Below are 18191 nucleotides of genomic sequence, written 5' to 3'. Positions count from 1 at the left end.
ATCATACCTACTGTGTCATTATAAATAAATAAATAATACAAAATAAAAAAACTTGGCGAATGCTCCATAAGAAGAGAAAAATACAATCTTTGTGAAAAAGCATCTGTTTGTGGCTTAATTATTGAAGATTTGACCATTCACTAAACCCCTCCCCTGAACAGCAATGGTCTAAATATAGTTTATAGGTGGTGGTAGGCAAATAGCGGCCCATGGGCTGCCTCCTGCAAAAATATTTGGCACCCTGATGTCAGCTTCTGTCACAAATCAGACAACAAAATAAATACATGGCTCATGTAAATCCCAATGAATATAACTGTGCTTTTTGAACAGTGCATGCTGCTAAAAATTAAGTTTAATTAATACCAAAAAATACATTTTAATGAGTGAATTCTTACCCCTTTTTAATTCCACAACTTCAGCCTGTTGGACCAGAACAGATTTGTTTTTCACAAACACAAATAGATGGCAGTCGAACAGAATTGTTGATGCCTTTTTTTTTCTAAGACAACAACAGTACTTTCAATCAATCATAAATTAAGCAGGCTGCTGTTTATTATGTGTGAATAACCAATAAAGTATGTCTCTAGTCTCCAAGTGCAACAAAGAACATACATTCACTTATGAGTCATTTTTTGTCAAATGAGTATGAGTTGTAAGTTGTAACTTACTCTCCAATACAATCCAAAAACAGTATATATCTATTTTACTCTTAAATGAGTTAAAATAAGTAAACTAAACATATAGGCCTGTGTTTCCTCTGCACTGGCCCCCAAATGAAAAATCCTGAAAAAACTAACCGATGGTTGAGCCTTATTGCTGACCCCTGGCTTATAGTAACCGTAACTATAGGCACAGCAGGCCTGCAAAGCTTTGGAGTTCTCCATGTGCATGAGGTGATACTCGACATTGAAAGACTTTCAAGGGTCATGTCTTTTTTCATTTTTTTAAAAATCTATTTCAAAAAAACAAACACTCAATTAAACATTATGTTTGTCTGCTCAAACATAGAATGCAAAAGTTAGCAAGTCTGGCTATTTAGCCAGCTATCTGTAGTGATGACCATCTGAAGTGTTTCCAAAGTCAAGGAGCGCATCATGAACTAAGTGTATTAGTTTGTTACATGTTACATTAGAAAAGAAGCCCTGTTCAGGTCTAGCACATTCACTGTATTGTATTTCTCCATGGTGTGAAAGCTGATGCTGGATGCTACTGTTTCAGAATAGGGTAACGTTAGCAGGTCTTGACTGGATTTAGGGAAGTTTATACACTTCAGTAACCCCAGCCAATGTTACGCAAGATAGCATTATCTGCCAAAGACTGATCCTCAGTCTAAAAGTCCCCTTTGTTAAAAGTGAAGACCTAGGGATTTAAGCTAAGCAGCCCAGTAGTCTTTTAGCCTGGTATGTAAGTATGTAGCCATCAAGTGCATTTAAGCTTGTTTTAAAATCTTCTTATTTTAAAATAAATCAGCTGAAAACATTAAAAAGTCAGTCAGAGTTTTCACTTAACTCATGGGGTTAACTGCAGCTGATAAAATCTGCAGCAGCAGTTGTCACTTCAGCCCAATCACCACTTAGAAATGAGAGGCCTGTCTAACTCTATCTTAGATTTCAGACGCATTGTTTGAAACATTTCTAAGAATTTCAAGTTGTAAAACTGCTAGATTTATCTTTGTAAACTGCATATATGCTGTGGGAGAATAGGAAAGTTCCATAAGCAACCTAGGGCCAGAAATCGCATTAGCAGTATCTCTAAAAAGTGTTTTGAGAAATTAGTGATTGATCTAAAAATGCATAAAATTTTACCTTTAAGAGATGCTGGATGATCAATGAATGAAATAGTCCTATAACATTTTTATAATCTTGCTTTAGGTGACTTACAGATAAGGATGTGGGTGGGATATTGCATGTATTTCATTTATACATCCTGTTTCAACTAATCAGGGTGAATGTAGCCTAAAGGTTGGTTAAGCATGCCTCTATATGGTAATTTGCCAATTTGAATCTCTACACCTTTTGGGAAAACCCCATGCTGAATGAGTAATCGTCCCTCCTACCTCAGCAGCTACTGTACCACTCATTTGCCCTTGAGCATGGCAATTAGCCCCCAATTGCTCCAGTGAAGTCAGTAAGTAGTAAACAGTGTAAAGCTGTGGTTATACTGGGTTGCCTCCAGGTATTAATGTGTTTCACTGTATAATGTGGGGAGGGGCAATGCAGGGGAAAAAAACAGGTGTGCTCAGCAAAATAAGGGGAAACAAAAACACTCCCTTTCCGTCACACTCTGTGTGTTGTGTGTAATTGTAGAATGAATGACTTGCAGATGTAGATTTGATCAATCAGTGTTGTTTGTCGTGCCAACAACAGCCAAGTCTGTCATATATTATACTATGCAGCACAATCAGGAGTTATGTCTTATTATGGAATAAATGACTGATTGGGATGGGGTAATGACTGATAATTTTCCATTCATTAAACCTCTATTCATGGCCTCAATTATATACTAATGGCTCATTCAGACTTCTAATTAACAAAATGGATATTTTTCACTGTCTTTTCCCCATGAAGGACAACTACCTGTACTCCTGCGGAACTTCAGCCAGTTTCAAACGCAAATCTTTTTTTTTTTGGCTTTGCTGGTACGATAATTACTCTTCTCCCTTTCTGTGTCATGTTGCTTTTGCACAAAGCCTTTACTTTCTGAATGTCTTGTTCTTTTGCATAATACAAATTAACCTTTTGGAACTTTTGTGTTCTATTTTATTCCCTTCAAAATACAGCAGAAAAGTTAAGCTTCATGTCGAGGTTATGAACCACCTAAACATGAGGAATGGCATTATGAAAAGGCAAAATACAAAATGTTACTAAACCTCTAATCTTAATCCTAAAAGGTTATATTTCTCTGTGGATCAGTGGTCAGACAGATGTAGTGCTCCTTTAAGCATCCTTAGTTACAATAATCAATATTTAAGGCTTAAAATCTAACCTTTCACAAGATTACATCATGCGTATTTGCCTATTCACATGATTAAATGTACTATAGGTCATAAATGGTTCATTTTTAGTCATGTGTCAGTGCCACTTTCATCCAGACCTGCCACATGTGAGGAAGTAGATGTTCAATGTCTTGTTCAAGGTCAGTATGGCAAGAAATACGGTGCTGATGGGAACATCGGAGGGAGGAGGGGGCATCTGGGACCAACCCCTGTATCTTTTGCCTCTAAAACACCCTGTCACCCTATTTCCACTTACTGGCTTCTCTGTTTGACTGTAACAATTTGCAGTTTCAACCAATAAGCTGTTGCTTTATTTTAACCCCGCTGTCTGTAAACCTCTGTATTCAGAGCCTATGCAGCATAAAGAGCTGCTATTTTAGACAAAAATCAGGGGCTTCATGCAGAGCTGTAGGAGCAACAGTATACTGTAGGTGGCTTAACTCATGGTGAATGAGCAATATAAAATATTTAAGATAATTGGAACAGAATACGTATAGAAGAAATGGGCAACAGAAAGGTTGTAACTGTTCCTCTGTGGGATGATGGAGGGAGAAAAAGATGTTATATGAATGAGGTATGAGAATTGCCAATGAATTTTGGAGAGTATTGCATTCATGGCTGGTATAGCAAATTAGCAAATGGTGAGCTGTCAGCCATCCGTTCATTATTTCATTTCTTTCTACATTAAGTCCCCCTCCACTCAAAAATATGTTTGGCTTATTGTTACTTCATCTGGATGTTTGGTATTCACTGTGCACATCATGTATGTGCAGAGTGTGACACTAGAAGGGTTTTTTTTCATATTCATCTGCTGAGAGTGTCTGTGTTCACCTCAAATTGGAGTTTAAGGTGTGTATCTACCAGCAGGATTTGTGACATCACAAATGGAAGTAAGTGATTCATGTTCATCTTTTGGTTATTTTCATGTCAACTGAAGGCATCTTTGTGTCAATCAACACAAACTAAAAAATGTATTGTAATATGCAGGGGGTTTTTTTTGTTTTGTCCAAACTTAACCTTTACATTCTATGAGATGCCAAATGAGAAATACCTCCTACATAGTGATTGATTGTTTTCATGTTATCAACACTAATGTTGAATCCCGTTAACAAAATGAACATGTAATATGAGTAAAAACACCCTTTTCAATTAGTTCTTCTTCTGTATCAGCAGTGATAATGGTGGATGGTTGCAGAAGGTTTCATAAAACAGCAGATTTGGCACCTGGTTCATCCTGAGAGACAAACATATTCTGTTGCAGTCTCTCCTGTGGGATGAAGGCTTTGATTAGCCAGTGATGTGCTCAACTATTGATCTGGCTGACTGCTCCTTATCTTGCTCACTTATTACTGGTTTTCTGCAGGCGCCCTGGTGGGCTCAGTGGTTTAGATTATTGTGCTGGAAAAAATACTTTTTCCGCAAACTAGTTTTCTCTAAAATATCCTGTTAAAAGGCAAGTTAGAAAGGACTGTCTCTTTTTTGCATATATCAGGTATCTCAAATATATCCAGGACAATATCTGTTCTGTCAAACAAGGACTAGGCATCCATTGTACTTTAGATGATAAAACCTCCCTTTAATTCATGCTCATTAAAAGTTGAAAGCAACTGATGTATTTCCACATGCGGAAGCTAATACTTTGTCTTTTTTCTACTGCTTTTGTTTTGCCTCTTTACTGCCACCAAACGAATTTAACAGTGTGAATTAATGGAGAGGGTGAAAATAGTTCCATTAAACATGATAATCTGCGAGATGGAGTCATGTTCGGGAAAAACTGCAATACACACACTGTTCAACGCGATGTATTACATTAGTTGAGGCAGCAGTACATCTCCACTAGCTGTTTTAATGGATTTGTTAAAACAATGGGAGTCTGTGACTTCCAGGAGTTAAGTAACAATCATTAATGGCTTCTCACTGTGGCAAGTACAGCAGCAGGTTTGAGAATTTTGCCATTCATGGTGACAGGAATAAAATTATACTAGTTACACTACCATTCTATTTTATTTTATTTTTAAACTTTTTTTGTAGTGAAGGTACATGATTTCCATTATCCTGTTGATTAGCATTCTTACAAATGTGTTTTGTACAAATGCATCTAATCTATAAAATAAAGTGTGTATGGAAGCCAGGAAAAGGAAAAAATATATACGAAAAGTTAGTTATGACAAAAAAATAAGTAAGCAAGTTAAACTGATCAAAAGTCCAAATTTTGACTTATTGTGAGCATTTTTATTTATCATCTTTAACTTTTTATCTTTTTCTTTCTTTTCCTGGCAAATCAGCTTCCATAACATGGTTGCAGCTACATTTTATAGAATACACTAAACAAATGAGTTTCTTGAACATTAAGGACAACGTACAATTCAAATAAATAAGTAGAAACATTGGTAAATAAATAAATATTCCTTCAATGTACAAGGGATGTAATCTTTTGGTTTTAAAAGCAGCAGAGATAGAATTAGGGATGGCAGTTCTTTGATCCTTTGAGAGAAGTCTATTGACCATATGGATTGTTGGATCCTTAAGTTACTTTATCCTCCATGAATAGCTCCCTGAATGGCCTGCTCAGGAATGGGAGCTCTAACCAAGTGTCATTAAGCCTGATGAAAGCAAATTGATTTCAATGGCAAGATGATTTCCAGAAGAACAAGTGCTTTCATGAGATTATCTTAAATACAGAAAGGATGTGTTTCTTTTATTTGTTTGTTTGTTTAGGCAAAGGGACACAGATGGTGCTTCTTGTTGTCTCTGTCCCTGTAAAGCTGTGAATATTGAACACAGGAAATGAGACAAAAATCAGGTCACACTAGGAGCGATTGATCTGGCTTTATGAGAAGCTGTCTGTGATGTTGTGGTTAAGTCACTAGGGCCAGTGGGCAAATCATGCTGAGAAGAATTAAGTGAAAGGCTGCTTAATTAGCCTGTGAATTAACAGACAAGCAGTGAAACCTGTTTGGTATCAGCTTGCGCTTCATTTGTGACAAAGTACATGCTGAAATAAGGAAAAATGTATGTACATTATGTAAAAAATATGTGCATTCTACATATTTAGTGATGTAGGAAAGAATTACAATTTCTTTGAAGTGTCAAGCTGTGCTCCGGACTGAAAGCCCCACAATGCTCTTATAGTTCTTACAATGCCATGACAACCAAACTTTCCTTTCCATATAGTTTCTTTCTGCCAACTTTCATTCATAAGGTTATTCAACAATAAGAATGTGTTATAATAAGATGTGTTATATACTGTCAATACTGCTATATGTTGTTGACTTTTGTGTACCATATATCTTATTGAGTAATACATGGTTGAAAATAGGATCTTATTTTTCAAAACATAAAGTACACCTCTAGACTTTGGCAGCAAAGGAAAGACAGTGTTTTGAAGGTTGAAATCAATAAAAGATTCATCTAAGCAAGGAAAGTTGGAGTGCAAAAAAAGAGAAAACACAAGAAACAGGAATATCAATAAAAACAGCTTTAGACCAAAGCAGCTTATTTGACAGCATGACAAAGAAGTGTATGCTTTGGGATTGATTTTGCTAATTAACTGTTTCACACAGCAGAGCTTTGTAAATATCAACTGAACAACCAGTCAATAAACACAAACTGAGTACATTTTACGTGTTGAATTTGTCTGACTTACATTTGCTTCACACACGAACGATCGATTGAGCCACTATTATAAGAAAATTTGTCATGTAAGTCATCGCCACTCACTTGCATCAAATTTCGGTTATTGCTGAAACGGGCCCTCTCATGATCTGATGGAGTAATAGTCCCGTAAGTAATTGCCTTTTCTCAAGGTGATGCTCAGCCTTGGCTGAGTGGTAAAAAGAGACCAAGTTTGGCCTCCACAGCTTCATACGTGGAGTGGATCAATTAAGTCGCTCTTGTGGTTTTCGGGAACTTCAGACATGCACCTCTCTCATGTAAATGGAGGATGTCAAATTATATATTATTATGGGATAACTATGATTATCAGTAAAGGCTTAGGTTGAGGTTATCACTCCCAATGTTCTAGTGGTTTGGTAACTCTAAAAGTTATGGTTAATAACAGTTGGAGAACAACTGAGTAATTATTGACTGAACCAACTGGAGGAAATACATGTAGATTCATATACTGAAAATTAAAGGTGATTTAAAGATTCAAAAGAGACAGAGTGCACGAGAGGTGAAAAGGTTAGAGGTCTGCCTTGGTAAGCAGGGAAAAGCGGGCCTAATGCATCACTACTGTATGGCCAATTTGCTCACTCATGGTGTAAAACGTCCAAAGCGATGTAATATAGTGAGTATATTCACAGTAACCTGAATATTGGCCATTGATTTGTATGTTAGGAAGATACAACACAAGCTTTTAAACCATTTACTGGGAAGCTAAAAGGATCTTATTTGAAATGCTATGTAAAATTAAGTGCACTCAACTGTGGTAAGAACATTTGGTTTAAGTTGAACCAAAACCAGGAAGTAGCTAAATAGATTGATAGCATCTATGTAATCTGTCTAGATATACTTTTGTCATCCTGTTTTTTCATGTCGGATTATTGTTCTTTTGCTATCTGGTCTATTTTCTACACATAACATCTATTGCATGTCTGTCCGTCCTGGAAGAGGAATCCCTCCTCTTTCTCATCCTGAGGTTCTTTCATTTTTTTCTCTGTTAAAGGTTTATTTGGGCAGGAGTTATATTGCTGTACAGATTGTAAAAGCCTCCTGAGGCAAGTTTGTGATTTGTGATATTGGGCTATATAAATAAAATTGACTTGACTTGAAAATTAGCTTGCTATGCAACATTGATATAACATTTAATGTGGTTTATATAATATGGATTAAGTGTGGATTTTACAATCTTAGAGCCACACTAATCAATATCTTTATTCATAAAAGGAGTGAAAGAAGTGACAAACCTACAGAGAGTTATCACCCAACTCTGCAGTTCCCCCCAGCACTACGGAGTGTTTTAATGTCTTTCAGCTCATTGTTATGGTTTTAAAGCCTGCATCTTTACCGTCTCCAGCTGTTTTTAGCTCTGAACATAGTGGAGTGTTTAGCAGCTGAGGAGTTTCACAAGTTTGACATATCAACTTACTGCAATAAGGTGATAATATACCAATGTTTTGTTTAAAGCTTGTTGCACTGCCCCAAAGTGGCCAAAATAAATCAATGAACTCAGGTTTAAAGTCTAAAAGTTTAAAATCTGTGAGGTTGTTAAGCGAAATGTTATTATAACCAATAGGAATGATGGCCAAAACTATATGAAAATGAGTTATCTTACAGTATGGTGAGAATACATGCCAACATAAAAGTTTCAAGGTGTCCTCCTCCTGTCTCTCCTCCTCTGCTTTACTGTATTTTCCTGTTTTTTGCATTTCCCCAGCTGGTTGCCTCTACTAACATCAAAGTCTCCCTGCAGGGCTCTTCATAATCATGTAATCCATCCATTCACTAGACGGAACCTCCTTAAATCCCTCTTATATTTACCTCCATGTTCTCCTCAGGGTATTGAGGCCTACTAATAAGCAATAAGCTACAGTGGAGCTTATACTACCAATCCTCCAATCATTCATCACTGATATTAGGGGAAAGACCTGAGGAAAGCCATGGGGGTGAGAGATACACATGGCTATTAACACTGGACCACCTCAACCGAACACAAACACCCCCATATGCATAAACTCACACATAAACATACTCCGGGCCCCCTTGTCTGCCTCTGCTTCTCCCCTATGTCTGATTCACAAGGGCCATATGTCTATATTGTGTGTCAACACATAATCTAAATGCAAATGGTTAATCGTCTCGTCTGTAGCCCTCAGCATCCCAGGAATCAACGATTACCCACCAACAGACATTCATGCTGTTATTGGGTTAGCAGGGAAGCGATCACAGGTACGATCAAATAATTAAACCTGCATTTTTAAAACCCTCTATTTCTGTGCCTTGCCTCCAAGGGACACTTTTGCTACATTTCTGTATACACCTTACCTCCGATAAGGCATGCTGTTGTGCAACTATTCATTTTGAAAGCCTATTACAGTACATGCTGGTGTCTAAGGATATTTTGTGTTGTATTTTGTGCTTTTTTTGTCTCTATAACTAACTGCATTTGTAGCAGCAGTGTAAATAAGTGTTATTCAATACAGGTCTGTGTTGCTTTCCTTTTTCCATGTTGGGAGAAAGGCTTAATTACATTGCCAGTGCAGGCATTTAACCTTTTCTGACACCAATACATTAGCTGCTCCCATTGTTCACTATAAGCATCAGGGAATAGATCCTCAGAGCCAGAGCAATTATTGGTGGGTAGTTTAAGTCTGCACTCTCTCACACATTGTGGGAAGAGGAGAAAGCCTCACATACTGGAGTCTACATGATAATGAGGAGGGCAGAATGCTACAGCAGCTGCTGCCTTTTGGTGGGTTTAACATCAAATCATATTGATATCTGAGGCAGAAGTTTCTTTATATGTAACCTCAAACACTTGATGCTCATTAAAAGTAGTTTCCATTACACTGGACTGAAGGATGATGAGTCCAACACTTATAAATATTTTATATCCTCAGTATTTTGGTGAATGTATCTTGACAATAACGAATCATTCATCGTGGCTTACTCTGAAAGTAAGCACGCTCCGGCCTATTATGAGATGAATAACTGAATAATTCTGTGTTTCCTCTTACTGAAATCACTTTAGAGAAGATCTGGGAATATAACAGCTATCTCCTTTTGCATATCCTTCTGACTTATAAAGGTTCTTGTTAAGGGCACATCATGCTGCTAATAACCTACATTTTTCCCAGACAATTTTTGGCGAGTTGAGAGGTGGTGAAGTGATCTTGCAGGGGAGGGGAAATGAGTTTAGTGTTCAAAAAAATTCAGTTCTTGAGCAATCTCTTGTGAACATATAGTACATGTATATCTCAAACTAAAGGCTTTAGTATTCAACTTATGGCTTGCAGCCTTTTTCTTTTTGAATAATTTCGCCCTTCCTGCATTAATTATTGCTTCCATGGTTTCGCTGGAAAAAAGTGCAGGCTATCATAAGGCTGTCGTGTCAGAAAAAACTCCCAGCATTTGTCTACAGCTGATGGGAAAGTGTTTTCGAAGCGATATCAGGCTGTTTCAAAAAGGCAGGGAGGCCACCCCCTCCTGTGATGGTGTTTTCTTGCATTTTGGCTTGAATCCCTAAAGACTGCGAAAACTGCTGGCTTAGTTAAGGAGCTACCGGAGGGCAAAAGAGAATTATTGTCGAGAGAAAGAGACAGAGTTTAATGTACTTTGAAGCACACAGAAAACAAACCAGATTGCTGCTGTAAAATTGCTGAGACGCCTCGCCATTAAGCTCCCCGCTGCTTTGTTTAAACAACTCATCGCATCACAAAGACGACTAATTCACCTCAAGGCGCCAAAAGCGTCTTCCAGTCAAGGCCCCGCCCTTTTTTGTGTATGGTACACATTCTCATGCAGAGCATCTGTCAAAATACATATTCTCCCCGAAGCATTCCCAAACACCTCATCCAAGGACAAATCAATTAGCAGTGAACGACAGGCAGATGGTTTTGAAGGACGGCTGTGCCTCTGCCTCAGGTGAGAGGCATCGGATGGCAGCGAGCAACTGTCAAGAAGAATACTCGTCTGAGTGATTCCCACATGTCTTCCACACGCGCACACACACACACACACATACATCTCCCTGAGAGCCACTGCCAATATCAGACACATGCTGCCATAAAGAGGGAGCTTGCAGCTTACTGTAGGATGCAAAAATCAACGCGGTGAAAGGGAGAGAAGTGTGAATATTTCATATACATATTATCAAACTGAATCATAGATTAGCATTCCTTCAAAATTACCCCTGGTGATGATAAAGAGGCTCTGTAGGAGAAGGGCAGCTGAATTTTTGTGCACCTAGAGAGACAAAATGGGAGATCAGAATGTAAATAATTCAAAAAGATAACAAAAACACAGAAAAAATCCAGTGTGTTCTTAATCCAGGTTTTGAACAGCAAGCTAATCTTTTTGCTGATCGTATACTTACAAAGGGACAATACATCAAAGTGGCTAATTAGGTGATTTCCCAGCGTCTTTCATTTTACTTTCCGAATGATGAGATAACAAGCTAACTGAATTAGGGTAGCTGCTTATCTGCAGGTAACCAGTACGACCGTTTGGTTTGTTAATAATTGAGGTATGGGGGGAAGCAGGTACAAAAGCAGCCATTTTGAGAACCTGTGGCGAGGAATGATAGAGAACCTGGAAGCGGAGAGAAAGGCCTATCAATTAAAAGGCCCATTGTCTCCAATTCATCCATAATTAAGGCAGACAAAGAGAAGAGGATACAGTACACAGTGGCTAGCATGAAGAGACAAAGGGCTATAGACAAAGCGGGAAAGATAGGAAATCATTAATTATAAGACAAAAAATGCAACAACAACAGCAGCAGAAGCTCAGAAACAAGACTTTTCTTCAACAGTGAAGGTGACAGAGGAGGGCTGATTTAGTATAAATTCAGTCCAGTCTGTAGATCTTATGATGTCTGCCTAAATCTCTGAGAGAAATTTACTTCCAAAGTGAAAAATGTTGGTTATTACTAACATTTTTCCTAAGTTAAATTAAAATGTCATGCAAAATAATATACTTAATACTATTTCAAATCCAAATTAACATGTTATCGTTCATATCTCATATTTTCTCTAGCAGTTTTCTAAATATTTATGCAGTATGTTAACTTGGGTTGACAGACAGACAGCGTCCAATCATGGAAATGGACCCCGCATAACTGCCAAAAAGATCCTAATGCTTGCTAATTAAGATTCATGGCTTCAAATACCAATCAGATAAAGTGATTAAGTCTTAGCTTGTCCAGATCTTTAAACCATAGCTTCCTCCCAGCGCATCATCCTCTGATAGCCCATGTCTCATCATTTCATTATTAATCTTTCTTTGTTTTGGAGCAGTGTTGTTCCCTTGAGAGCTCAGACTTGGCACAATTAGAAGATGTAATTATTCCTCTGCAGAGCTGTAAATCTAAACAATCTATATCTGTCTCTTGTCTTCAGTAAGCTCGCATCATGTGTCTGAGTGCCACACAATACAGTGGTGAGCATGTAGTAAGATCACTGTGGAAATCTTGCCTGTGTGCATATTTGCAGCATAATTGCTCAATTTTGAGTGAGATATTTGACTATTGTCACACAATGCAGCATGAAATGGCATTGAAGACACAGCTGGGAAACATGAATAAACACTTAAAAAAAAATGGAAGAACAAAGTAAGAAATCCTTGAGAAAAACATTTTTGTAGTTATTTGTGAGGACTGACAAGATCGCACACTTTGTATAATTCCATCTTAATCCTGAAATTTTAATTCATTGTATATCCTTCCAGTAGTCCTTTGTCAACATTTCTGTAGTGTATACAACAATATAAGGCTGTACATGATGAGATGAGACACAAGGATGAGTTGTACTGAAGTATGTTTTGTACTGGCAACATATTGTAGGCTTTCCAAAGCACAGACTGGAGCAACTGCATCACAATTACATGCACAACAAACAGAAACAATCATTGACTAAAGCTCAGCTTTCTGTTGTGTGTAAAAGCGCTCTAAATGGAAATATGAACATCTGTATTTCCATGACAACTTGGCAAAAACCACTTGCTGATGAAGATCATGTGATGTGAATGAAAGTGCTAGAACAGCTACTAAACTGACAGTGCGGTGAGATTATTTTGTCTGCTGTGAAGAACGAACTTTGAAGCTCAAATAAAATACTTATATCTGTGGTTATGTTATGTTATGTTTTAAAATGAGAAAGGCTTTTCTTGCCAAAGCGATATACCTGAAGCACTGTTCTTCATATGGTTGAAAAAGAAGACACGTTCTTTTTATGATGTGCACTAATGAGGCAAATCCAGATAAAAGCCAGTGTACCTTTCTTGATTACTGTCATATTTTGATATTACATTCTTGGCATTTCACCTCTATTGGATCACAGAGGTGAAGAGAAGCAGGACAGATTGCACAGGGATGACATTCAGCAAATTTCCTGTTCCATATTTGGACTTACATTCCTCTTATTAAATATGCAGCAGTAACAACTGATAGGCGGTTAAAGAAAATGGCTCAAAAATGTCCCTCATGTTTGTACATTCAGTATATTTAATACATGTGAACTAGTTGCCATTAGATACTGAAAACACATAAACAAATGAAAGGCAGTCTGCACTAGGAAAGCGGAAATGACCTTGCCCTGCAGTGATAGCTTAATCACTGTTACCAATATTGAGTGCTTCAATCACCAATGATCAAAATTTAAAGCTTTAATTACCATTAGCCAATATAACGCTGACAGTAAGCCAGTAGCCGCACTGACAACTGAAATAGTGCTCACTTCCACAAAGAGTGTGTCTTTTTATGATGGCACTGAATCAAAAAGGAATTAACCACTTTGCAAACACAACATCGCTGTGATGAGCTCAGAGTAAATTATGATTAGAAACTGTCATTGTACTGTGTACATGGATCATTTTAGTTGCCATCTGGTTTTATTGCTCCCCTGTGAAAGAAGGAATGGAAGGATTTTTTTAGTTACCAGTGCAGTGACAATAAAGGTAGTCTTCCACTAGCTGTCAAGTGTGGCTTCATATATGGCTCAGTCAAATAATATAATCATCTCTAAGTCAAAATCTCTGAGCTTTTTTATTCTTACTTTACCACATCCATAAATACATCTCAGGCCAGCTGTGCTATTGAAGACATGACTGTCTGTTTGGTTCCAAAATGTTAATTAAACCATGAATTGAATCTGGCCATGAAAAAAGCAACAGCCCATGTATGATAGAAATGGAGATCACGAAGAAGGGAGGGGTCCATTCATCTTGACTTTTAAGAACATTAGGCTGATGGCTGAGTGCAGTCCAACCCTTCTCATACACACTTACAGGGAATGTTTCATTGGACGTTAAATTAATTTCAGATTTCGAGTCATTAACCTCTTAATGAATGAGTCCTTCGAAAGTGGAATCATTTCATTGGACAGCTAGAGTATTCAGGACATTTATTTCACTTCCATTTCACCATCACAGCAGCAGCACGTACAGATTTAGAAGTCATCGCTCTGTGAATGACCTTGACTGCAGCGTGACTGTGGTGTTATGTTTGAGATGTCCGAGACCTCTTCACCAATCTTCTTCAATTGAGATGTTCCGCTCTCAAAAACCCAAAAATGTGTCAGTATCTTATTCTTTTGCTTTGTTACCCATTCTCACAGTGTTGTTTCCACGTCTGCATACTCGATAGCGTGAGCCGTTTCTTTCACCCAAAGTGGCGGTGATGTGAGCGACAGGCTGGGTTCTGCTGCTTACATAAGCTGTCAGTGCTGGGAACTCTGTATTCCCAGATCAAAGTGAGGCCTGTCTGAGCAGCTGAAGTGCCCTTAATATGTTCACCTCAGCAGGAGGATCCACAGGCTGGTTCTGCCTGCCTCACTGCCGCTGGTTCCATGACTCGGAAAAAGAGACTTTTTTCATCTCAAGAGGGATAGATTAAAAACCATAATAGTATTTCCTTGAACGCTTTCCTGAGTAAATAGGTAATTCATAGTAAAGTTTGAAAGGAACTAGAAAATGCAATTTCTGAAGAAATTGCAATGTGAATGCTGGCTTTTGAAAGACTGACTCTAAATTGGACTGCTGGCTTTAATTTGGATAAAGAAGCAGCTGAAGGGGTATGAATGAGTTGGAAAAAGTGGGAAATGGGTGGGTCAAATTAGGGAATCTCAATCAATATTTTCAAAAAGTATGGATAGGATTTAAAAGTTGAATAAAACTCCTAATGTATGAAAGATGTGGAACATTTTAAGGTTTGAATGGAGTATGAATCAGTAGATAAGAGTTGAAAATGCATGAAAAGGCAGCTGAAGAAGTGTGAAGAAGTTGGAAAAGTGGGAAAGGGATGAAGCATGCAAAATATAGAGTAAGTAATGAAAGAAGTTCAAATGGGAGTTTTAGAGCAAGGACTTAAATGAGCTTAAGTGCACTGAGATGAAGTTGAGGTTTACTCTAATTGTGTTTGTTGGAATAAAGATAAAACATCAGCTGAGGTCTAAACCCTGACAAGAGTTGAATTATAAGCACTTTTATTTTTGAAAAACCATCCCTGTTAACACATACAAATGACACTGTGTGTGTGTGTGTGTGTGTGTGTGTGTGTGTGTGTGTGTGTGTGTGTGTGTGTGTGTGTGTGTGTTTATGTGTCTGTATGATTTGAAATAAAGGAGCTGTGATAAATTATACAGTATATCACCATCATCTCTGTTTTTGACAAGTAGCTTCAGAGATGCTTCAGATAACATGGGCAATAGAGACTTTTAGACAGCACTCTCTACCCGTTTAGACAATTTATTCAAAAACCCTGAGTCCTATTTCGATGGAAGAAAATTGGATGAGAGAGGACAAATTTGTCTACATTTTGATGTATAAATTGTGCTTGTGAAGTGGAAGCTGTGGGAGTACAATGATAATGTGTTGAAGATTTTTGATAAAATTTGAAGGCCTGGACCTATAGCACATACTCTGGATCTGAACATTCCACCCAATACACACAAATATGAAGATCTGAGAAGGGCTATAAACTTTATGAAACTTGAACTGCCATTGTGTAAAAAGTATGAATGATATGAAAATGCTGAATTAATGTGAGAAAGTCCCAAGTGTTGTGAATTGTTTAAAGCTTGAATGAAGTTTCTACGTGAGTGTATGAATGATTTGGAAGAGGTTGAAAATGAATGTGCTTGAATGTTTTTCTGATTGACTTCCATTATAACTAAGATTCAAACAAAGTTGAATATTTTAAAAAGTTTAAATGGGATTCAAAAGTTGAATAATACCTTCAATGTATGCAAGATGTGGAACATTACAAAGTTTGAATGACGTTTGTAGCTGAAAGCATGAATGAGTAGATAACAGTTGAAAATGTAAGAAACAGTGTGAAAATGCATACATTTTGAACATTCCGTCCATTCATGATTTTTATCAGGTATGATGTTTACTATGTTCACCATCTTAGTTTAGTGTGTCAGCATGGTAACGCATAGCTGCAAATGATGGGAAAGTCATTCGTTTTGCAGGTATTTGGTCATAAACGTATTAAACAAATTGAAATTTTGGGACATAACTGTCTGCTGCAAAGTTCATGGCAATCCAATCAAAAGTTGTTGAGACATTTCATTCAAAAAGGAATGAGGAAAGTGCAAGAGAAAAAGTAACGGGAACACCATAGTCTGTAGAATTCATCCTCTGAGAACCATGAATGTCTGTATAAACTGTGAGCTAAACCATGTTTTAGATTTTGTGAGACATTTCACTGGATGAGTGAAAACTTTGACTATCTGGTGGCACAACAGGAAAAGTCAGAGGACCACCAAAATCATTAGGATTCATCCTCTGGGCACCATGAATGTTTGTACCAAATTTGATGGCAAATCATCCGGTAGCTGTTGAGACATTTCCCTAAAAAACAAAAATGTCAACCTCATGATTGTATTACAGGAAAAGTCAGGGGACAACCAAATTCAGTCAGCTTCATCCTCTGGGGACCATTAATGGCTGTACACAATCTCATGGCAATCCATTCAACAGTTGTGATATTTTAGTTCAGACTGAAGTGATAAACTGACTGGTTTTTGGACCCACCTCAGTATTTCTAAAATCCTGACTATGGCTCTGTAGACACAAGAAATCCTTTGGGATCAATATGTTCTATCTTATAACAGACAGCAGGTAGACCCTCAGTTGTCTCTCTAGGATTCAGGATACATGACTTTTGATGGACAAGTCAAAGTCAAACCAGTGAATATCCTGTCACCAATAAATCTTTCTATCCACTTTGCTGCCTGCTATTGCTATTGACCTTTTTATTTCACTTCTTCCTCTCCTCACTTCCTCCTTCCCAAGTCTCCCCAGACAGTATGAATCCATCTTTGGAGGTAGATAATCACAAGTTTTCCCAATTATATCCTATTTCCATGTTCCGTCGTTAGGAGACCTTGTTAGTCCCGTGTGATGCTATCAGTGATTGATCACAACCATCAGCCTCATGTCCTGTCTCACATCCTCCACCCGGAACATCAAGAACGCTAAGCCCGATAAACACGGCTGATAAACTCTGAATGCATTTGATTACGGTGACTTGGAGCCCCGCCAAGATGCCTAACCATTAGTCGCTATGCATTTTCCTCATTGACATCATTTGGGAGCCACAAAGCAGTCAGTGATAGAACGTATGTGACGACAAATCATCTTCATGCGTCACTGATTTTACCTGGGGAAATAACAGAGCTGTAAACAGATTGAGAGACAATGGAGCATTTATAGTCTTCCACTTAGTACATCACATTACTAAATTATGGTATTTGTGTTTATGTGAGTGTTTGTCGGTGCGTTAGTGCATGTGCAGTATGCCTAATGGAAATGTTCACACTTTAACCTGTCCGTCACATAGCATAACCAAGATGTAGAGGGCTTTAATTAACGGAGTAGATCCTTATCGTCATGGGAACAGATGTGATAGGGCGTTACTGACGTGTTTTGCCACCTTTAGAGATTTGAGAATTATACAGTGTGAAACACTGGACGCGCGTGCACACACACACACACACACATGCACATATGTTATGCTGCCATCAATTCGTAGCAAACATTTTGCCTTGTCTTAACAGAGCTTTAGAGCCTTACATGTGTGTCCAAGCAGATCAATAGGTGCTCACTATAAAATGGACACAGGCGTAAATTAACACACAAGGGAGCTGCCAAGACACCACCACAAGACCCACCAGGGTGTAATTTGGACAAATACATATCTGCTGCCTGAATGGACAACAAGTATTTAATGGTGCAATTTGCTGTACTGTTTTTTATTTAAGACAGAAAGTGAGCTTTTATTTAATATGTTGAGTAAAGAGTGCATTATCATTAATTACTAGATTCAGTCTTACAAGTGAGCACAGTTACTGTATCATGTAAAAGAGCACAAAATAAACTCAAAAACCTTTGTTCTTTCCTGGTACATCTTAACTTTGCACTTGACTGTTATACATGTAAGTATCATGGATTATCAAAACATTTAAAACATAATCCTTACACTTCATGGTATTTGCAGAAGGTAACTGGTGACAAATTGCAAAGCATCTTCCACTTA

The sequence above is a fragment of the Thunnus albacares genome, chromosome 23, assembly GCF_914725855.1.
Source record: "Thunnus albacares chromosome 23, fThuAlb1.1, whole genome shotgun sequence".
Classification (NCBI taxonomy): Eukaryota; Metazoa; Chordata; class Actinopteri; order Scombriformes; family Scombridae; genus Thunnus; species Thunnus albacares.
This window is presented reverse-complemented; position numbering follows the sequence as displayed.